Source organism: Drosophila albomicans, chromosome 3 (genome assembly GCF_009650485.2).
Source record: "Drosophila albomicans strain 15112-1751.03 chromosome 3, ASM965048v2, whole genome shotgun sequence".
Taxonomy (NCBI): domain Eukaryota; kingdom Metazoa; phylum Arthropoda; class Insecta; order Diptera; family Drosophilidae; genus Drosophila; species Drosophila albomicans.
This window is the reverse complement of record NC_047629.2, coordinates 8,592,744-8,615,109: the sequence shown is the minus strand read 5'-3', so window position 1 is coordinate 8,615,109 and position 22,366 is coordinate 8,592,744. Positions and strand designations below refer to the sequence as shown.

At 35.2% G+C, this 22,366-nt stretch overlaps 1 protein-coding gene across 4 annotated transcripts in view; it reads left to right on the top strand.

Annotated features, from left to right (window-relative positions):
* LOC117569595 (metabotropic glutamate receptor 2) overlaps positions 1–22,366 on the top strand; it is a 71,544-nt gene that overhangs the window by 5,664 nt on the left and 43,514 nt on the right. For 2 of the 4 annotated variants that reach the window (XM_052005152.1, XM_034250830.2), the window contains exon 1: positions 3,748–3,886. The exons of the other annotated variants lie outside the window; for them this stretch is intronic. The gene's annotated coding sequence lies outside the window, so the exon portion shown is untranslated. Of the gene's footprint in view, positions 1–3,747; positions 3,887–22,366 lie in introns of those variants that run through there. 4 annotated transcript variants of the gene reach the window in all.

Here is a 22,366-nt window from a genome sequence, read left to right as displayed (position 1 = left end):
GAAGCTTAGCGAAAGCAGCTCTGGTTACAAGTTTCATATTTGTTAAAGTATTACGCTAAGCGAATAATGAAAACATGTGAACATATACCAAAAGCAATTAGTAAATTACTTTACTGCTAAGTGTCAACACAAAATGTATTTAGCTCTCTTTTACTCGTTTCAAACTTTTATGTTGTTTGTTTTGCTTGTGTTGGGTCAATTTTCAATTTAAAATTCTTATTTATTGTATCAAAATTTTGCGAAAAAACTTTTTCTTTGCACTGGCAAGGCAATAATTTAAATATTGCGAAATTGATTCTGCGTAGTAAACATTATTCTTATAACAGTGTGACAAACTTATGTGTGACCGTAAATCGATGAATATAAATGGTTTATGGTGTGACTTAAAAAGAATATGACTTTACGATCCGGCGACGCAGCAGCAACGCAGCGAAATCAAAATAAAAATCAACATCAGTATCTGAATCAGGATGCGACGCCTTAACTGACCCAGTTATACTTGTAAATTGAAATTTTATTTTCTCGTTCCGCACACACTCATACATGGACACGCACACACACAAACACACACACATACCCACGCACGCATACACGCACACCCTCATCAAAAGGCATATAAAAAAGTTTATTTGCCATGACGCAGCGGTAACTCTGGCAAACACTTTGCTCAACACACCAAAAAAAAGAGAAGAATATACTTTGCTCAGTTCATATCATTTTAATTCGCCCAGCGACCAACCCAACCCAAACCAGCGCCCAATTTATCCATCCTGCTGGTAACTGGTTACTGGTTGTTGCCATTTCTAGTTGCCGTTCGTTGTTGTTGCCGCTTGCCACTTAATGGAATTTGCCGCTTATGCGTTACGCATGCCGGGCATTATCCTTTCTACCGCTGCCTTCCGTTTCCTGTGAAATTCGAGACTTCTTTCAGCCTTCGTCTATCTTCTTCGTCATCGTAGTCGTCTCCTTCTTTTAGCGCACTTCTCTCAAAAGTTGACATGGTGCCTCTTTTTGGCTAAAAGTTTTTCCGCTTTCCTTTTGTTTTCCGCTCGCATTCGCATCGGCTTGGGACTTGTAGTACCTACCATAGACATATGCTTGGGCTTTGCGTGTGAGCCATCTACCAGATTTCGCATTGCCTTTGACTTGCGACTGTTAACAAGATTTTATTGGCTTTCTGCCTGCAACTAGTTTCCATCTTCGTGCCGCATTTGCATGCCGGTAAACTTAATTTATGCATGCAAATCGTCTTGCCTCTGAGCTCTAAGCAGCTTAGGCAATTTAAAGTCGACATTTCGAATGCTTCAAGAGGCTTTATTTTTGTTATTTGATAATACCAAATGTTTCGCAAAACGATTTCATGTCAAATTCACTAAGTTTCTAACGAGCCACTTGAAAACAGACATTTCTATGTACGCTACAATGCATTGCAGACAATTTCAATAGCCCATATCGGATTTCAGTTGCCCCCAAAAGTATGCAACACGAGACTTCAGGCAATCGAAAAGCTGCAGAGGAAACGCATATTTCAGCTAATCTTTTGTTTTTCTGATCTCGCTTTGTATTTCTATGCATAATAAAAAGCGCTAGTAAATAGCAAAGCTTGAACCAAAATGTAAACCTCAGTAATTCGTCAAGATTGTGGTTTAATTAAATGAGTTCCTACTATAAATATATATGTATAAAGAAATCTGAGCTATTCGTCAAGATTGCGTCTGAGGTTTAAAGTTAAACTAATTAAATGAGTTCAAACTATAAATATATATATAAAGAGACAGAGATATATTGCATATCTTTTATCTTTATTGTTATCACAACTTCTGCTACTTGCCTTCCGTATTGTTGTTGATCTTTGCAATTGCTCATTGTTAAGTTGGCCGCAAGCGCTTCGCTGCTTGCTCAATTTACACAGCATCCGCCTCCGCATTGTCCCACCTCCTCTCGTGTTGACGTCAGCTTTACCACATTGCAGGGCCTTTCTTTTGCTACATTGTTTACATTGTGGCAGCTCATGGCACACAGTGAAAGAAGCATCCGCTTGCTGACTTATGCATTTTAACACAGCCCTCGGGGGAAGCAAGTAGTCTTTTAAGGTGACGGCCAAGTCATGTCTCAGATAAAATGAAAGTTGCATATAGAAAAGACCAGAGTAAATGCTGATGTAAAACAACTTAGTAATGCAAAACATGCCAAAAACAAATTTAAAGGCGAATTGAATATGCTAAGTATTGGAAACAACACATAAATAAATAAATTAGTTGTCTAACTGCCTCAACTATCAACGCTCAACGCAAAGTGTAAGTGATATGTTAGTTATTTTATGTTAATAACAAAAGAGAAGTATTTATTTAATACAGTTGCCATTTAAATTTCCTAATTCAAACCAATTAGAATTTACTATCGATTGAGTTTGTTTGCAGAGCCAGATCCGTAATAGATGGCGCTGATGATATTAATAAAATAATTAACTGATAGATGGCGTTCAACAACGTCATTTGATTTAAATTTCATGAAATAATACTTAATAACCAAAAGGTACTCGCAGATTGTTTGTTTGTCTTGTATTCGAAAGATATCTTCAGTTCCATGAAATATATACTTTTGGAATTAATATGTGGTCATTTTCATTTTCATTTGCCGTTGGGAAGTTAAACGACCCACAAATAAAATATTCGATTCGTAATTGAAACTGTAGTGTGCTTGTGGCGCTGTCAGTTTAACGTAAAAAGTTTCAATGCTCATTTTTTCTATAATACAAAGAAGAAGCACCAACAATATTTGTTTTTGTTTTTATGTTCTCTCTGTCGATTGGCAACAATATTGTGTAATTAAATCGCTTTTACCCGAAAGGCATCGACTGTGTTTGCAAATATGTAAATACACACGGAAACATTTCGAGTAGCAAAAACATTGCACTGTAAGTAAACAAATTGTGAGAAAATTGAATTAAATTAATACACTAAAGAAACGTTGCTTCCAATGAATACTTCTTAAAATAAAAATTTAATATAAAGCTGTCTATTTTAATACTCAACTCACTTCAGTATTATCGTTCGAATAGTCTTAAATTATTTGATGAATTTTGTATTACTTTCTTTTAAAATTAGATCAGATGTCGATTTAAATGTATTGTAAGAGCCTCTTGTCCACTTGCCTTGGTCTGTTGCTGCTGCACTTGACCTTTAAAATCAGTCTTGCTTCTCGATTACTTTGTGCATTGATTCGATGACAAAATTGCATTTACTTTACGCGATTTATCTTAGATATTCAATTGCTCCCAGAGTATTTCATAGTTGAATTCGCATGACTTGAATATTTGTTTTTAATAGGCAGCTGCATTTTCATTTCTTTGTAAAAAAAAATAAGACACAAAATCGAAGCAAAATAATCATGCTGTGGCCGAGTATAACAATACGATATATTTAAAGGAGTGTTTGCTTACCCCAGGTAGCAGTATAACAACGAGTATAACAGTTGCCAAGTATGACTCGTTTCCCCAGCACATTCTAACAAGTGTTTATTCCATTCATAAATTGCCTTTTTACCGCTTTGCCGACTAACCCACTGCCTCCAAAACACGAGCGCATTCGATTGAAAACTGTGCTACGCGTACTAAAAATCTTTAGAACACTTTCTCCGACGGAACGTCGTGCCAATGGGAAGCCGAGTTGCGCCGAGTCCTCGGCTCGGCTGCCCAAAACTTTGCCCTGCCCTGTTCACAAGTTGCCTTCAGTCGCACGCCGGCCATTCAACGATGCGGACGCAGCTTCAGCTTTAGAAGCAGCTTAAGGACAATTAATCAGTTCGCGTCAAAGTAAAGCCGAGAGTTATCGCGATTGCCTATGCTAGCTAGATGAACGCTGAGATTAACGGATGAATTAATTATGTCAGTTTACCAGTGATTAAACCAAAAAATATATATTTAAAATAAACGAGTGGTACACATATTTTTTGAAAATATAATTGGAATTGTTAAAAAGAATTGTTGGTATAAAAATGAAATAAATTTATCGAAAATAAAGAGAGAAACAACAAAAAAAACATAAATACTAAAAAGAATTCTTACTATAAAAAAAGAACTCATTGCAATAAGGAATTGTGTTCAGTAAAATATTATTAAAAATAAAAAATGAATCTTCATCTTACTAAAATGAGACAATTCGAAACAAAATAAATAAACAAATAGTAAAGATTAAAACAACTAAAGTGGTATTAAAAAAAGGAAATACTAAAAATAATACTCAGTAAAATTCATAAATTTAAGTATAAAACTTCAAAAAGAGAAATAATAACAGTCATAAGACACTTAATACACATTATAATACAATATTTGGAAACCCATTCTAAATATAAACCCAAAAATTAAAAAAATATTTTATAAATACATAAATCAAGCCAAGAATTATAACAATTATTTGAAATTGTATTTTTTGGACTGTCAGTGGAAAGCAGAAAAAGTCTAGGCAGCGACGGTAAAGTTTGTTTGGGTCGAAGCATTCAAAAAATGGACAAAACAAATATTAATTAATATAAATCTAAATAATTCTGTATGCTTCGCTTCGGAAACTCGGGTGAAAAGAAGAAATACTGTTAAAAGTGAGCGAAGCGAAAGTCAAACAAAGTTTTGCGCTTTGCTTTATGTCCTCTACCTTTAATTATAAGTTGTTTTTTAATTTTTCTTCTTCATCGTTCTTTTTTTCGAAATAAGTATTTTAGCGTTGAGTTAGGTAGGCGAGATGCGACGGCTGTTGTCGCTCTTAGGATGGTGAGTAGGCACTTTTCGGGGTGTTTGAAATTGAAAATAGGAAAAGTTCATTGGCTGAGATTGGAGCGTTGAAGAAGTATTTTAATTAAAGTGCTGACAGGACAACATGGCAATCAAAGCCCTTGTTGTGTTAGCAACCAACATTCTTCCCAAAGCTGTTTGAGTTGCTTCGTCCTCAAGTTGCTACAAATTTATAGTAAATATTTTACCTACATCACTTTTTCGAGTCTTCACTAATTTACGGACATATTTTCATTTTAATTCCATCAATTACTAGCGTGTGCTTTGTATTTTTTTTTTTTAATAATTTTCGAGTGGCTCATGCATATATACATATATTTATCCAGCATTAAAAATGTGCTGTACAATGGCTCCCCAACGGTCACGCATTATGGTACGTATACGTCACGTAGCCCACCACAGGTGTGTAACAGCAGTGCTCAGATAAACTTTTTTGGGGCCAACTGAAGCTGAAGCTAATGAACAAAATCCGGCCGACTTTCGGGCCATTAAAGCCTTTTTAAACTAATTACAAAATTATGCACAAATTGTGGGCTGCATGTGTGGAAAATTAGCATCAAAAATCTCAGGCCAAGCAAAGCCACAGATAAGAGTTGAAGTCGAGAGTCAAGAGGGGTGTCAGAGTGAGAGTCGGTAGAAAAGTAATTGCGACTGCTGCCAGACCAAATAAAAGTTGAAACGAAAATAAAATTACGCAATGTGAGTCTGCTTTGGCTTGGTTTGGTTTGTTGTGAAAGAGCACAGAGCAGAGCAGAGCACCTGCAGGATATTTAATTTCCTCACCGGGGCAAGTGAGTCCTTGTCCTTTTGAAAATTGTATTTCCAGTTTAAGCGCATTAACAACAGATCTACGTTGACTCTCCATTGAGAGCACAACAGCTGGCTCTAATAATTATAAATGCCTCTGCACTTTTTGTTTGGTTTTATTCTCTCTCAATGCTGGGAAAGGGGCGATGATAGTTTTGCTTTTAGCATTGGTCACGTATTCTGGATTCTGGTCTGTGATAAATACCCTTAAGCGGAGTCGTTGACACATTGTCGTCCAAGCTCGAGCTGACTCTTGTTTAATTATAAAAGGGTCTTTTAATGAACTGACCACCAGCTCGGTTCCCTCATGTCTCATATTCGTTTGTCCCTTTTGGGTTTCATTCAATTACCTCAGTTGCTGTCAGTTTAATTCAAACGTAGCAGAAAGTACAATTTACTCAAAGCAAATATGAATAGTTTTCTGAGTGAATGAGTTCGAAAATATGAAATAGAAATTTTGAATGCATGCTTAAAAATGTGCAATAATAAAATCCAGCTGATTGTTGTCTGAAAAATAGTTGAAGGAAAAAACCGTTTCAATATTAAACTATTTTCCATTTGAAAAGTGAACTCAAATGTAAGTTCAATAAATTTAAATTTGAATAATATTCTAACCCGATTTAATTTGGATTGATGTGGAAACTCTACATGACTCTATTTTATCTCATTAGGCTTTAATTGCCTGCATCCATCTTGCATCGTAGATGGACATTTTGCAAAGTGCATATTTCCATGACAGTTGCTCTAATTGCAATCTAAATAATTTATGACAATTAATTGCAACTGGTGCCATTAGCTGACACAAAAAGTACGAACAAACTTGTTCGTTTTTTGCTCATTTGCTTCGATGTAACTACTTAAAAATGAATAGTCTAACTTTGATTTAAATTAATAAGTAGCAATAAATGTCAAAACATCTGTCACTCCCGGAGTTCTGCGAGTTGCTGAGGCAACTAATTGGGGGAAATTTGTGCGCTCAAACGTGAATATTTTCCTCATATGCTTTGATTGAAAACGTTATTGCGTGCTGTGAAGGGTTCGGGATCGGTTTGGGGATGCGGGGGATGAACGAACGTGCAACCGAAAGTCAATTAATTATGCCACATGCAACGCGGAGCAATAAGTTAAACAAATAAATGCGGCTAATGAGTCCGTGGCGAGGCGGAAAGGGAAAGCGTTAATTTATTTATTGCCAAGTTGTGGCCTTTTAAGGCCATTTACAATTTACGTTTGTGCTCGCCAGTTGCGAGTTGCGACCTGCGAGTTACGAGTTACGAGTTACCTGTTGCCCCAGACACGCCATAAATTCTCATGAGTAAAATAATTAGAAAATCAAATAGTTGCCTGCGAGTAGTTTACTGCACACGGACGGAGTGTCAAATAGCGACGAGCGGAAACGGATGCGGAAACGGCGCCACTGCGCTCAACTTTAACTTTAACTCGAGCGTTAGCGAAAAGTTGAGCACAAAAAACATTTGCAGTGTTGTCAGTCCCAGAAGTAGCAGCAGCAGCAATGGCAGTAAAATGACTGCAAATCTCTTGGGAACCATGCAAGTTTTCTCGCTAATTGAGTGATAACTTGATTATTTTGCGAAGCAGTTTCATTTCACAACAGCAAACGCACACGAACAGAAAGAGAGAGAGAAAGCGAAAACTGGAACACGCACAAGAAATAAATGTTCAGCGCACTATTTAAACAAAAGGTAGACAGACAAACTTTGCCACTGTGCGTGAGTGTGATTCGCGACTTCGTTTTTACACCTGCTACCCATACAAATAGAAGGGTATTATAACTTTGTGCCTCCAGGAAATGAATTAAGAGGCAGACCGAAGCATTTCTGACCCTATAGAATACCATATATCTGTAATATTTTGAATATTTTAAATTTAGTACTATAACAATATACCGAATATATCCATTGATATATTTTTAGTATTTTTGTGCTATATTCATTTGATATATTTTAAAATTAATATTGCAATGGTTTGTTTTTATTCAAAATGTGTAGCGGGTATTTCACAGTCGAACACACTCGACAAAAGCTTTCTTACTTATTATTCAGATATGCATATACATATATACACTGAAAAATATACCTAAAACTCCAAAATCAATAACTTGTGCATTAAAAATTATGTTCTTGAAATAAGACCAATTAAAGGAAAAATTCTTAAAACTAAAAACATTAGTCTGAAAAATGCAAAATTCTCAAAATAAGACCAAATATACTAGATTTAGGTTACAAAATGCTATACGAGTAAACCATCGAAATTGCTATGAAGACTTTATTTAGCTTTAAATGTTTTTGAAACATTTTCAATTGAAAATGTTGCGCGAGTCAAAGATAAATATATCGTAAGTAAAAGTGATCAACATACAACTGAATAAAATAACGCATTAAATCATAAAATGGGAAAATAATAAATAACAAGTTCAAAAAAAAACAATAAAATATAATTTAATATAATATTGTTTTTATCTTATAACAAAATTTTTGGTCTTTAAAAAATTGTTCTTCTTATTAATAAGAGGGTCTTAGATCTTATATCCAATATTTTTAAATTAAGATGTATTTCCTAATAAACTAATTAAAGATTTTCATGTTCTTGGCGCAGTTTTTAAACCAAAATATTTAGTGCTAAAATCATAATCTTGATTATAAAACTTTTTTTCTGTGTAGGCAGACAAACTTTGCCACAGTGCGTGGATATGATTTTATTTATATATACATATAGTATGTTCATACTGACAGTTTGTCTGAAAAACTTGCGTGCAAATAAAAATTCAGGTGGAAAAAAGAATGCATATTTTTGTTTGGGCAAAAGTTTCGCATAGTTTTCGGCGGCAACAACTTTTCTGATTAAGTCAATTTGCGACTGTATTGTTCTGTGGCTGACAAAATATATTGACTGCATTTTGGTAAAGGGCAAACGAATTAATTGGAGACATTGCTAGACAGATGAACAGCACTAATTATGCAATTAACTTTGCAGTTCCTCTTGCTCTTGTCAACCTTCATTTTAACGACTTTTTTTAATGGACTCAGCGCAACTTTTGCTGACACTGCGAGTCTTTTTTTTCACTTCGGTTTTATGGTGGCGAGCAGCGCTTAAATTTAAATTGTTTTTAGATAAGGCTTAATTAAGTTTGCCGCGATAAAAGAAGAAGAAAAGAATAAAAGATAAAAGATATTAAAGAGTGCAAATAAATTGTATTTTGGGTAAAATTTAAGTTGCTTCACTCGAACAATTTTATTGTCAATTTACGTCTCACTCAGACAAACGCTTGAGTATTTCATTTTGCTAGCCTTAATATGGATGCTAAATCTGAATAGAAGCAGAGAGGGAGAGAGAGAGAGAGAGATAGAGAGAGAGGAGTAAGAGGTCATCAGATTGAATACATGTCGCTCACTGTCATAAAACATAATGAAAACAAATGCCGCTCAAGAGACCCGAGTCGTGAGATGCCACTAAATTGATGGCCAACCAAATTAAAGCACACTTCAGGGCGTAAAATTAAATGCGACCCTATACTACATACCAAATATATATATATATATCTGTGTAGTAGAACATATATAATACGTTTCTTTGTTGTGCCAGCGGCTGCAGCTGTAAACAGTTATTAACAAACAAGAAAAAAGAAATGTGCACAGCATTTTACATATGTATATAAAGCTATAAAATATTTAGTACTTAGTTTTGTGCAACGCAGCTCGTAATATATCCGCGTGTGTGTGTATCTGTGTGAGTGTGTCCACAAATAAAAGCCTGGCAAAATGCTAAGCATGCTTGAAACTGCCAGACAATAGACACAGTCATAATGATCTTTTGTTGCTCATGTCCTGGCACAACTGTCAGCGAGAGTTATAGAGTATATACATCCATATGTATGTATGTAGAGGGAGAGAGTGGCTTACAACCCGAAAAACACACTCACGAAAAGCAGAATAAACAAACAATACCACGTATACGCAAACACACACCCACTCTCAAACACTCATATATAAATGCTCTCTACTTGGCACATACGTTGCACTGTGGGTTAAATAGCCACTTTGGCTGGCATTTGGACTTTTAAAAAATTATTTACAATGGTACAAATTTTTTTGTCAGCGAACATTAAACTGTGAAGGTCTCGCAATGAAGAATACTTAACAGTTCTATGTTTGTATATCAGCTGTAAAATTAGTCGAAGACACGTGCGCTTAGCTTGTGAATTTTGCCATAGACTTTTGTTCGTTAAAAACATAACTTGTTGTAATAATAAGATCATTTAATATTGTGAACGCATATCCTCTTTATTTAAATCGTGAACATAGACCGCCCGATACTTCTTTTAGCATCGTATGACATATATCGCAACAGTACTTAATTTATGTTATCAATATGTTAGTGCCACAATATCGCTAGTATAGTATGGAAGCTATTATGTATCCAGCACTGCCAACCTGTAATAATATTTAGTACTAACTATTTTCATTTAGAATATATAACTTATATAATATAAATATAAACGACTTCAATGTTATATAACATGAACTGTAAATCTACAGTGATAGAACATAAACTGTTCTCACATAGTACTATGTTAAGTAAAGATGAACTGAAATAGACAACTACATTATGAATATATGTATATTAATTTTTGTGGTTTCTACTCCATGTTAAATTAAATTAATTTTCCATATTGTACGTGTGAATTTCTTAAGCAAAATTTTGAACACACAAATTTCAACATTGAAAAAGAGTTTCGCCTTACTTAGCTTTATGATCCAGTGAATTGAACTGACTGTTTTAATACATTATTTAAGTACATTCCATTATTTTTTTTTACGTTCCTTAATAATTTTTCGATACCTTATGTAGTATCATAACTCAAAATACCACATATTAAGTGTCAGATAAAGATGCCATTGACTCCATTGTGCACACAACAATTCGCTCATTGTATGTGTCCTGACTGTGCGCTTTTTGATGCTAACAGAAACAAAAAGCAGCAAATATTCTTTTTGCTGTCGCTTTTTTATTCCCCCACTTTTCACTGTTGGGCGGAGGTGAAACGAGGTGAACACGATAAGCAGATTATTATTTAGCTGCTTTAGCCAAATGTATTTGAGTTTCAATCTGCTAATTCTAATCCGCATAGTTTTTTGATGACGTTTTAAGACAAATGGTAAATGGCAAAATGTTAATTTGTTGCCTGCACGTGGTGGACATTAAGCCTCATTTTTTACAGCCTGCTTTACGACTGTTTAACTGCGTTTAAATCTCCTCGGTCGTGTACTGAATCGGGAAGTTATTCTTTGTGAATGGACCTTGAAAATTTGGCTTCGGGAAAATAAAAAGCAATGAAGAGGGAATATTAGAAATATTAGAATTTTTTTTTTTTTTTTTTTTTTGTAGTGGAGAAAGAGAAAAAATGTGTAAAAGATTTAAGAGTTTTGCCGCAAGGACATTCGAACTGTGGTGCGCAGTGTGTGCGAGTGTGTAAGTAAGTGTAGGCTATGAATTTGTTGTTTTCAATTTGCGTTACTTGGCAATTGCTATGCAAGTCACGCGCCCAAAATAAGGCCATTCCGCACATATATTTTATAAGCCAGAGCTAACCAATATGTCATGCCACATGACTAGGCAGACCAAGCCGCAGGCACAGTTCGCAGGACGCCGAAGGAAGGAAGATGGCTGAAAAGTGCACTTGTTAGCTAAACCTAGGGCTATGGTAACCAGCGATTGCCAAACATAGGAGATGCTTCTTATTCGTTTACTTGTGTACTGCTTCGTACTCTTGTGATTTATGCGCCACTCCCATATATACTACGATATGTATATATACATAGGATACTCGCTATTAACGTTTTGCCTTTGCAATTCTCCCTCTTCTTTCACTTGTTCCTGCTGTCAAGCGACATGTTGTTGATGTTGTTATACCCGCTACTAATAGGGTAGAAGGGTATTATAACTTTGTGCCGGCAAGAAATTTATGTAACAGGTAGAAGGAGGCATCTCCGACCCTATAAAGTATATATATTCTTGATCAGCATCAATAGCCAAGACGATCTAGCCATGTTCGTCTGTCCGTCTGTCTGTCTGTTCGTCTGTGTGTCTGTCCGTCTGTCCGTATGAACACCTAGATCTCAGAGACTATAAATGATAGAGCTATAATTTTTTTTCGACAGCATTTGTTATGTTCAGATCAAATTTGTTTAAAATTTTTGCCACGCCCACTTCCGCCGCCGCAAATCAATAAAATCGAATAACAAGCGTAATTTTAAAGCTAGAGGTGCAAATTTTGGTGTATATAATAATAACTATAGTATTTATTATTTCTAATTCCGATCAAATAAAAATTGTGGAAGTTATTAAAGAAAAACTTTTGTATTGTGCCGTCTATGGTATATTTTTAGTATTTGTGTAGTATTTTTTGGTATATTTTGAAAATAATACTGGAATATTTTGCGTTTATTCAAAATGGGTAGCGGATATCTCACAGTCGAGCACACTCGACTCTAGCTTTCTTACTTGTTTTTGCTCTGCCTCTGCGCTTCTTTTGACTGTTTGACTGTTTCACTGTTTGTCTATTTGCCTATTTGTCCTGTCAGCAGCTTGGCGTCTGGCGGAAACGTGAGTTCATTTTCATATCACGGCCTACGAGTAATTCATGTTGCTGCTACTGCTACAGTTTTTCCCTGATTAATATAGATTGTGCATAGACAAAAGAAAGAGTCCTGTCCTTTTCCCCATTTACCCATTTGCTTTTGTCAATTGTTCTCTGATTAGTTGTCAGCCTGAGCACACACACAATGCTGCCATCCATGTATGTATGAACATTTGTCCCCAAAACAGCAAATATCACACATGTCCAAGCAGCAATTATTTTCATGAGTGTCCATCAGATCATATTACATTCATGACTATAAGAATCAGAATAAAATTAATTTGAACTATGTACACAAATAATTTGAAGTATTTGTTTTTTAATTATTAATCAACTGTTAATATTGTTTTATTTTCTGTTTATGTATATTTACTAAAGAGTTACATATGTGAAATAAATATTGCATTGATTAAATGTCATATTCGGATTTTGTGTTATTATTATGCTTTGTTGCGGCATCAGTTTTTTTTATTTATATTTATTCTTTTTATGTCGGCTTTCTGCGCAAAGCTGTCTGTCAAAAAGCTAAAAATATAATCTTTTGAAAGATGAAATTCTGCATGGCAGATAGTGCAATTTAATGCATTGAAACAGACAGCTAAGGAATCATTAAGCAGCTGACAACAGCTACAAATAAATTTACTTACACAACCCAGAGAACATGAGACGACTATTTAAATTAATTGAAAAGTGGGAAGCACAGCTGGCAATAAGAAACTTGCGAGCTTCACATTTAATTTGACAGCGGACTTATGCAGGCTTCTTACTGGATATTGCACATGTTATGCATAAACAAGCTGCTTCATCTAGGCCAAGTTAAGGCAATGTTGGCCTTAAAGAACCAAAATTTATGCACACTCAAAGTGCCGTTAATTTGGCAAGTGCCATGGCCGCTTTAACAAGCCCCAAACGTGGGTCAACGCATGCGGAGAGAAGCACACAATTAAACGCAGTCATCTATAAAATATCAAAATATCCAGATGAAGCCTCTCTCATGCGACAGCATATATCGCAGGGGATATTGTTTCACTGCAAGCAAGATAGAGTATAAAAAAATTGCCTACTTTTGGGCATACATTACTGTATGGTTAGAAAATTTCATGATTTGTGGGTCACACAAGTAAAGTATGAAAGTATTGATTGAATAATTATTTATTATTTTGTTTATGTAGATTTATTAAGAGATTTAATCACTTCCAACAAATAAAGAAAATATCAAACTTTTGTAGTATGGAGTTTTAAAAAAGTGTTGCATACTTATATGTTATGTGTGTTATATGCTTTATATGTGTAGGCATACTATTCGATGCCTTCAGGCATAGTTCTACAAATCATTTCTGAAACTATCGTGAACTTGTAAATGCACTCATTACAGGGTAGTTTGGAGGCTGCTATGCATTATTATTACTAACGAATACTTATGAGCGTAAGTTCGGCATAGGCATATGAGAATGCCAGTTTCTGTGTGTAAGTAGCTGTCTAAGTGGGTGCCAGTCTGCGTGTGTACGAGTATGGCCTCGAGTATTCTGAGCAGCCGTCCCATTTACCAACAATATTTACGCAGTCTGCGTCTGTTGACTGAAACTACAGGCCTCAAGTCAAAGCCTACATCAAAAGACCCTGGCCATAACTGTGCACCCAACCAACGAAAATTTGCTAGCTAACATAGAAAAGGTGCAAGCGGAGCGAGGGGACCGAAAACCTTCGGCACTCATCAGGCTAGATTGAGACGAGACCGGTAGCGGGTCGATGTACCTAAAGGAGACAGAGTGATAGAGAGAGACAGAGCTAGAGCAACGTTATGATGAGAGGGAGAGAAAAAATTGAAATTTATATTTATGCAGCACATAAATTTCGACTTTTCGGCTCAGCTCAATTCGTGTTACGTTTGTGTTAGTGTTTATAGTGCGTACGTGTGCGTGTTGGCCTTATGAAATATGCATGTAGCAGTGTGTGTGTGTCGTTTGTGAGTATGTTGGCAGCTGACAGGACGAAGGCACGTCACCATGCTTCATTCTTGGGCAATGCGAGACACGTGTACTAGTGTGTGAGTGGGTGTGCGTCTGTGTGTGTGTGTGTGTTTGCGGCAGAGTTTGCGTGTCTGTGGCATGTAATCAAATTAAAAGTTGTACGAAGCAAGCAATAGCTTTTAAAAGCATTAAAATGTTACATTCAGCACCCGCCACTCATCATCAGCACTCGCAGTCTCGAGTCTATAACACTTGTCCATTTGCCCCAATCGTTGAATCTGCCATAAGCAAGTGTGAACTGCTTTCTGACTGAGATTTAAGCAGCTTGTGTTGTTAGGTTCTCATTAAATGCAATTTGAAATCACCAGAAATCTTTACAGTTTGCAGCACTCACTTATTGACAGCACATGTGCAGAAGTAAGTTACCAAAAATGGGAAATGCGATGCTGACACGCAATCAGCCAGCTGTCAGAAACTAAAACAACGCCCACACATGTTGTATGTGGCAACTGAGATAATAACTTAATTACATTTTTGTATGTGTATGTACGCTACAGCATTTTGTTGTGCTCTTTTTTGGCAATTACGCTGCATGCTGAGCACCTGTCGAAAGCAGCCAAGCAGCCAAACAGCCAGCCAGCCAGAAACATGTGTATTATCAAATGCCAGTCATTAGGGGTCTCACTCCAGTTGAATGAGATACGAATATAGACCTAGGCCCATTTAGTTGTCGTTATTTATCTCAAATGTTGTGCGGTCTACACGTGTTCACAGACACTCAAGCAACAGCCAGAGAGACAGACAGCCGCAGCGAGTCGCACCTCTAAGCGAAAATAATTAAGCGCCGTAATGCGAGTTACAAGTTCATGCTTCCCACCTATAACTCAGAAAAGTGGCATCCAAACTAGAGATGACAGAATAGCATAGATAAAGTTAACACATGAAATACTACTATACTAATACTACTATAGATAATTTAATTCTTTAATTTTGCTTATAAATATTGTCAAATTAATTTAAAATTTGATTTAAATAATTTTGCTGATAATTAAATTATTTTTACTTCATCATCTTCTATTCTATATATGTACATATATATTTTTCCCTTAAATTTCAGAATTTATAATTTACATTACTTCGCATTCAACATGTTGAGTCATTCAGTTAAGGTAACTAATTTATTCATTCATAATAAGAGTCCATCTCTAGCAAGCAGCAAGTCAGCTTGCAGACGACACCTGCCGAGCTTTAATTGCCACTCGAGCGTCACGTTTATGGCTATGCTTGGCTTGCACTTTCACACGACGCCATTAGAGGAAAAGTTGCCTACTTTTCCCACCTCCTCCTCCTGCAACACATACTCTTAAGCTCATTCCTTGTCGTGGCCTTTTTGCAAAGAGAGCGTTTTCTTAACCAGTTTTACGCCCTCAAAGGTTTTGCTTCTCTCATTCTTATTTTTTGTTTGGTGTCATGCCACAAGTAAAACAGCATTTATGCTTAGCCAAGTATATTATTATTATTATTATGCATAATATTTAGGAGTGTCTAATTGAATATGAACGACTCCAAGACTGACTGACATGCGTGACGAGGACAAAGACAGATACAGAAACAGAACCGGAAAGGTGTTCAGCCAGAAACAGAAACAGAAACATCATTTACTTAATTAGCTTTTTCGTGTGATACACTGCAGACTGCAAACATTACAGAGGAGCTCAGCTAGAAAGCATTCAAGTGAAAGTCAATTTAAATATGCATATCAAATGCAAGTATTTGAGAATATTCTATCCCTCCTCATAGTAGAATGTGTATTAACCTGAATGCAGCATTGTACTCGTTGCCAATATGCAGTGGAAACATAATGCATTCTATCCACATTTATTCACCTTTACATTTAATATCAGCTGCTCACACATGGTTACAGAGAGCCAGGTTGCTAGAAAGTAAAATACTCCAATGGATTTCCATATCTCGAATTGCCATTTCTGAGAGAGTGTGGTTACAACTGTTAAATAACTTCAAAGTGCTGACAATCAAAGTTGATTTAAGTTATTTGATATGATGCCCACATATTTCACAAGTCAAGCGTAACAATTAGAATAGAAAATTTTAATTTTTGATTTCCTTAGTAATAGCAAATGATCAATCATCATTCGGAACTATCTCAGCATATATATTTTATAATTCCTACCTAATGCAACATGAATTTGCTAGAAAATAATTGAATGAAAAACGGTTAAATCGACTGAAAATGATTCATATGGAAAATTGACTTTGAATTTAAAATAGAATAAATTATGGCACAAATTTTTAATTGTTCATTTGCCTAATCTGTAAAAAGGATGTTGCGTTGCCTCTAATTAATAAGCTTAAAACCCAGCGAAGCGAAGTTGTTTTCCACACTTAAACCTATTTGGGAGTCATTTGACCTTTAATTAAAGGCACAATGCGCTTCACTCGTTTACGATTCGGCAACGAGTCCTTCGTCGGTTGTTGCCGCTGTCATTGTATAAGCGGGTTGCGTACTTAATCCATAAAGTACAATTTGTGTGAAAAACACAAAACACAAAACATAAAGCGAAATAAGCGGCCGAAAGGCACACACAAAGTATAAAATACAACCGAAATATATGAGAGAAGCGGGCAAACAAATATGTAACACATTTGACCCTTTTTTTGTGTTGTTTTTTTGCATAATATCGATATGTGCACGCACATGCAGCAGCCCCTTTCTTTTGCCCCTCCCGTTCTCTCTCACCCCATCTCATTGTGTGTTTGTCGATACCATTGGTTACATATTGAAATGGCTGTCAAACGGTGTGAAAACGGCTGTCGCTTCGCTTTTTTATTGCCTTTCCTCTATGCGATCCCTTTTATTTAAATCTAACAGATTTTATGTTGCATGCTTTTAGGCGTATTTGTAAATTTAAAGGCCAAGTTTTAACTTGTATTTAAAGGATAAGCCTGTTCTGTATGCACATCGAAATTGTCAAAAATATGTTTAAATGTTGTCACCACTTCGTCAATTGTGTTCATAACATTAACGAAGGCCATTTTATAGTTTCTAGTTTTGTTAATAAATTCTAAAATTTTCTCGTAAAGGTTTGATTTTCAGCAAGATTTACTACGCCAAGTTTATATTATTATATGATATTAATGTTCAAAAATATGCTTAAATATTTTAAACATTTCGTCAATTGACTTCATAATATTAGCGAATGCAATTTTGTAGCTTCCAGCAGTTGATGCTTTATGTCAATAAAACTTGTAATTTTCGTCAAAAAATATATGATATTTATATAAACTTGTTAGGCCAGGTTTAAGCTTTTATTTAAGGGACAAATTTTCGTTGTGTGAATATTAATATTGTCGAATATTTAAATATTTACACCAAGTTGACCACAGAGTTCACATTAATGGCTAATGCAATTTTCTAGTTTCCAGCAGTTGATTAATGACAACAAAATCTGTAATTTCCCCTAAAATGTGATTTCCATTTTATTTTAATAGACTAAGCGATAGAATTTGGTTGTGCGGAAACCGAAGTTGTCAAAAATCTGTTTTGTTTGGCAATTGATTTCATAACGTTGGTGAATGTAAAATTGCAGTTTGTGTTGGCTTGGCTGCAGCAATTACTATATGCAAATAAAGTCGGTATTTTTCATCTAAATTTTATCATGTTATAGGCAATTTTTTAATATTAAAAGAAACAACTTTGGCTTTGATAATTCACTTCACAATATTGCCGAATGCAAAATAGTTGGGCAAAAATTTTATAACAATAAAATCGGATAAATTTAGCTCATATTCAAAGGCTTAAAATTGGGTTTTAAAATACAGAAATTAAAGGAAAATATCTTGCTTGGCAGCAGCAATTACGATATGCAAATAAAGTCGATATTTTTCAGTGATTTTCATCTAAATTTTATAGGCAAATTTTGTAATATTAAAAAAAAGCAATAGCTTATATTTATCGAAACAACTTTACTTTGATAACTCATTTCACAATATTGCCGAATTCAAAATAGTTGAGCAAAAATTTTATAACAATAAAAGCGGATAAATTTAGCTCATATTCAAAGGCTTAAAATTGGTTTTTTGAATACAGAAATTAAAGAAAAATATGTTAAAATATTTACACTACTTTGGCAATGGATTTCCAATTGATTGGCGATTGCAAAATTATTGGCATTGGCTTGGCAGCAGCAATTTGTTTAATGCCAATAAAATTTGTAATTTTAGCCTAAAATGCGATTTTGATCTTTATTTAAAGAATTGAATGTGCTTAAAGCATTTTGACACAATTTTCACAATCGCATCGATGTTGACCCTTTTTTACTTTGCGACCCAACATTCTGCGTCGTCAGCGTCAAATTCGAAGCTTAGCAGCAGCTTGACCGCATTTTCAATGGGTCCAATGTAACGAAGGGTCTTCCGTCCTCACACAGGACATCACAGGACACGCCTGCTACCCAACCAATTATACAACAGTTTGGGGCCATACGTAAGCTGCGCTTATTATTGCTCTGCTCTGCTTGGCTGCTTGGCTTCTTTTTGTTTTTCTATTACAGCTTCGAGCGGCGTGCTTTTATAGGTGCCCATTAACGACTTCAACTATTTGCAGCTGTGCATAAAAAACACCAAACATCATTGCTCAGAATTTTGGTTGCCTCCTTTCATGCTGTTTTTTTGTTTATATCCATATTTTTTTCGCTTTTCGTTTTTGGTTTGCCTTTTTTCTCTTCATTTTTTTTTTTTTTTTTTTGTTATCTGAGCGCGCGGCATCGTAAAAATAGAAATAAAAATAAAAATATTTATGCAGCTCTACGGTTTCGACGGTCGGCGTTTTTACGAGTGTGCTCTCCATTTCGCCAGCATTGGCTATTAAAGGGCGAACACAACAACAAAAAAGTATTTGAAAATTGGCTGCCAAGCACAAGAATGTGTTGCCCAAGGCCGCACACAGATTTTAAGCAGCGGTGGCATACGCACGTTTCTCAGCAGCAGGACGCATCAGGAAACCGAAACAGAAAAAGAAACACGACCAGAAGAGGTCTTCTCTGTCCCTTTATTAATTCCGATACATTGAATTTCGTATAGACAATGGCATGTTTTGCATGAAAATCCGATTAAAATGCCGCACACGTGTCTTCTTCTTATTCTTCTCCGCGGGTATTACAAAAACTTAAAGTTTACTGAAGAGAAACAAATAATTTAAAGCCATTCACGGCCCAATGATTCTACGCAAGTCTAATTGAAATTTCCACTTTTCTGCTCTAAATTTATATGAGGCAAGCAAAGTTTTTCGCACAGCAATTAACCTACTTTTGAATAAAACTTTTACCAGCAAAGCTGTGAAAGAATTGCAACTTCGCATCTCTTACTAGTTGAGCATTTATAGCACTTCCATGAAATTATAATCAGGTCAATTTATTTATCTATCTTTACTTATATACGTTTTAAGCAAGAAAGAAAGTTACAATCGAGTTTGTTCGACTATGAGATAAAAATACTAAATGTGTGTACCTAAAGATACTAAGAGATACCAATATTAACATTTCGTACATCCATTTACCACTACTTTAAATAGATAGATTGTAAAAAACAGAAAAAAAGAGCTACTACTAAATGCATATACCAAAAAAATTCGAAAATACTAATAAATTTCAAAGGATACTAAAATATACTACCATCTATATTTCGTATATTGATATACTATTAATAAAGACACTAAAAGATACCAAGGTCTTTATTTTGTATATCGCTAAACTAGAACTAAATGCATATATCAGAATATGCTAAAATATACCACAAGCTATATTTCGTATATGATATAATACTATTAAATGCATATAATAAACGATATACCAAAATCTACGTTTCGTATATCAGTATAAATATACCAGATTCTCAAACAAAGCAATTATGGTCATCATTAAACTAGTATTTTTTAAACTCCGCTTTAAAGCTATCTCAATCTCAGAACTCAGTTATACGCAATCGAAAATATAATTATACTTTATGGGATCATAGATTCATCTTACTACTTGTCTGTTTCATACAAACTAAAAAAAAATATAAAAATATTTGAAAATTTTTCGTGAAATATTTCATCTCATCGGCTTTAGCCAAGCAACATCAAAATAATAGGTCAACGAATATTCGATAGTCGAGAAATAAATGTAAATGAATCAATTACTAGAAAGGAGAATAATTTGGTTTCCGTTGTGACAGCAAACAAATTCCAACAGGTTTGCCAACCGATTCCAATACGTAGATGAGACTTTCAAAATGCTTTTGGACTAAATATTATTATTTATGAGATGGCAATTTGCACGCCAACTGGGGATAACACAAAGTCGACAATTAAATAGAAAATTGCTGCTTTGTCATAATTTGTAGGATTATATTGATTCGGTTGGGTAGGGCAGCAATACAATTGGACCACGAGAAATGCTTCGCATATTAATTGCAAATGAAAGTGTAATTTGTTGGAAAATGCGCAGAATTCATTGTGAAAGGGTTATCAATGGACATTAATTTTCCTTTCTTTTAGCTGATGCTAAGGCAGTTAGTGCTCAGGCGTTCTTAAAGTATTTGTTAAAATGTGTAAGCAACTTGCTTGTTCAGCACGCTAAAACTAAGTTGAAATCATCTGTGGCATCCGCAAACTGCTGCCAACTATTTGCTCATGAAAGTTTTATGAAAACTTTGCCCTAACTTTTTGTGGCATCGGAGTTTGTGCTGCGACACCAAGTTGTTACCTCATGCTCATCCTTCCATGTTCGTATGTGTCATACTGTGTAATAAACTCTTTATGATGCACCAAATTCAATGCGATATTCGCTTAAAAGCCAAAAATCAAAATGGCACCAGGAAGAGTCAAAAGTGAAGTCAGCTATGTGTGCGATTACCGTTAGCTCATTAAAACTGGTCACACCTAAAGTGCAGAGTTGGAGGATGAGCGTTGATTTTACACTATGGACAGGTGGTTTGGAGGGTGAAGAGGTCGATTGAGCCCAACAAAGTTGTGTTATTATTAAATTTTCTAACTGTCACCGTATTGAACTGCCTGCCATTTTGTGCAGTGACATTATCAGTATCAGTTCATCCCTTTTTGTGCAAGAGAGACATGCACACTCACATGCACAGAAGACTGTGTGTGATATCCTGACTTTTTGTCATAATAATAAAAATGTCAATTTGTTTTATGGCTGACAAGTTGAGCTTGCTGCCTTTGATGTTGATTTTTTATATCGTTAACTTGTTGTTATTTTCCTCATCTCTTCCAAAGCTCTTGCTTGTTCTTCTTCTTATTCACGATTCTCGATTCGCTTGCCTTTTGTTTATTTCTTTGCGGACTAGCCATATAAATCGTATCTGTTTCATGTGTGCCTGGCACAACACAACGACGACAACAAACTTCGACACGCGCTACCGCTTAGCGTATGTGTATTCAATATGATTTCCTTGGTATTCATATCGTTTTTACAATGAACAAATTTATTGTGCGTTATTATAATAAATATCTAATAATCGATGAAGACAGACAACAAAATTTGTTGAGTGCCCCTTTTCATTTATAAGCTATCATAAACCGCTCCATATATTACACTCGCAAGAGAAAACTTCACATGCCGCATCGGTTTTTCATCGAGCACGTCGCACGCCGCAGCATGTGGCAGCAACAGCAGCTCGTGCAACATCACGCACAACGTTCACACTTTTCACATTTTTGAACTGTCAATAAAACTATAAATCAACATTGTATATAAGTTGGCCTAACCCAAACTGCAAATTCGGACTGCAGTTCTGGCGATTTGAGCTTAAATTTGGAACAGAATGCATTGCATTGGTTTTGGTTTCGGTTCCTGTATTAGATTTGATTTATGAACCAAAGTGGAATTTATTGCGGCCTTTTACGATTTACTGTATTTATATTTAAAATGTTTGAGCGAGAAAGATAGTTGCATATGTAATGTTCAACTGCGGGATATACTAAATGAATATACTAAAATATACCAAAATCTATATATTTTGAACATCGATATAAGTCTACTAAATTTATATACTAAAAGATACTAAAATATTCCTCAAGCTATATTTAGTATATGCTTATATAATGTATAAATGCATATACCAAAC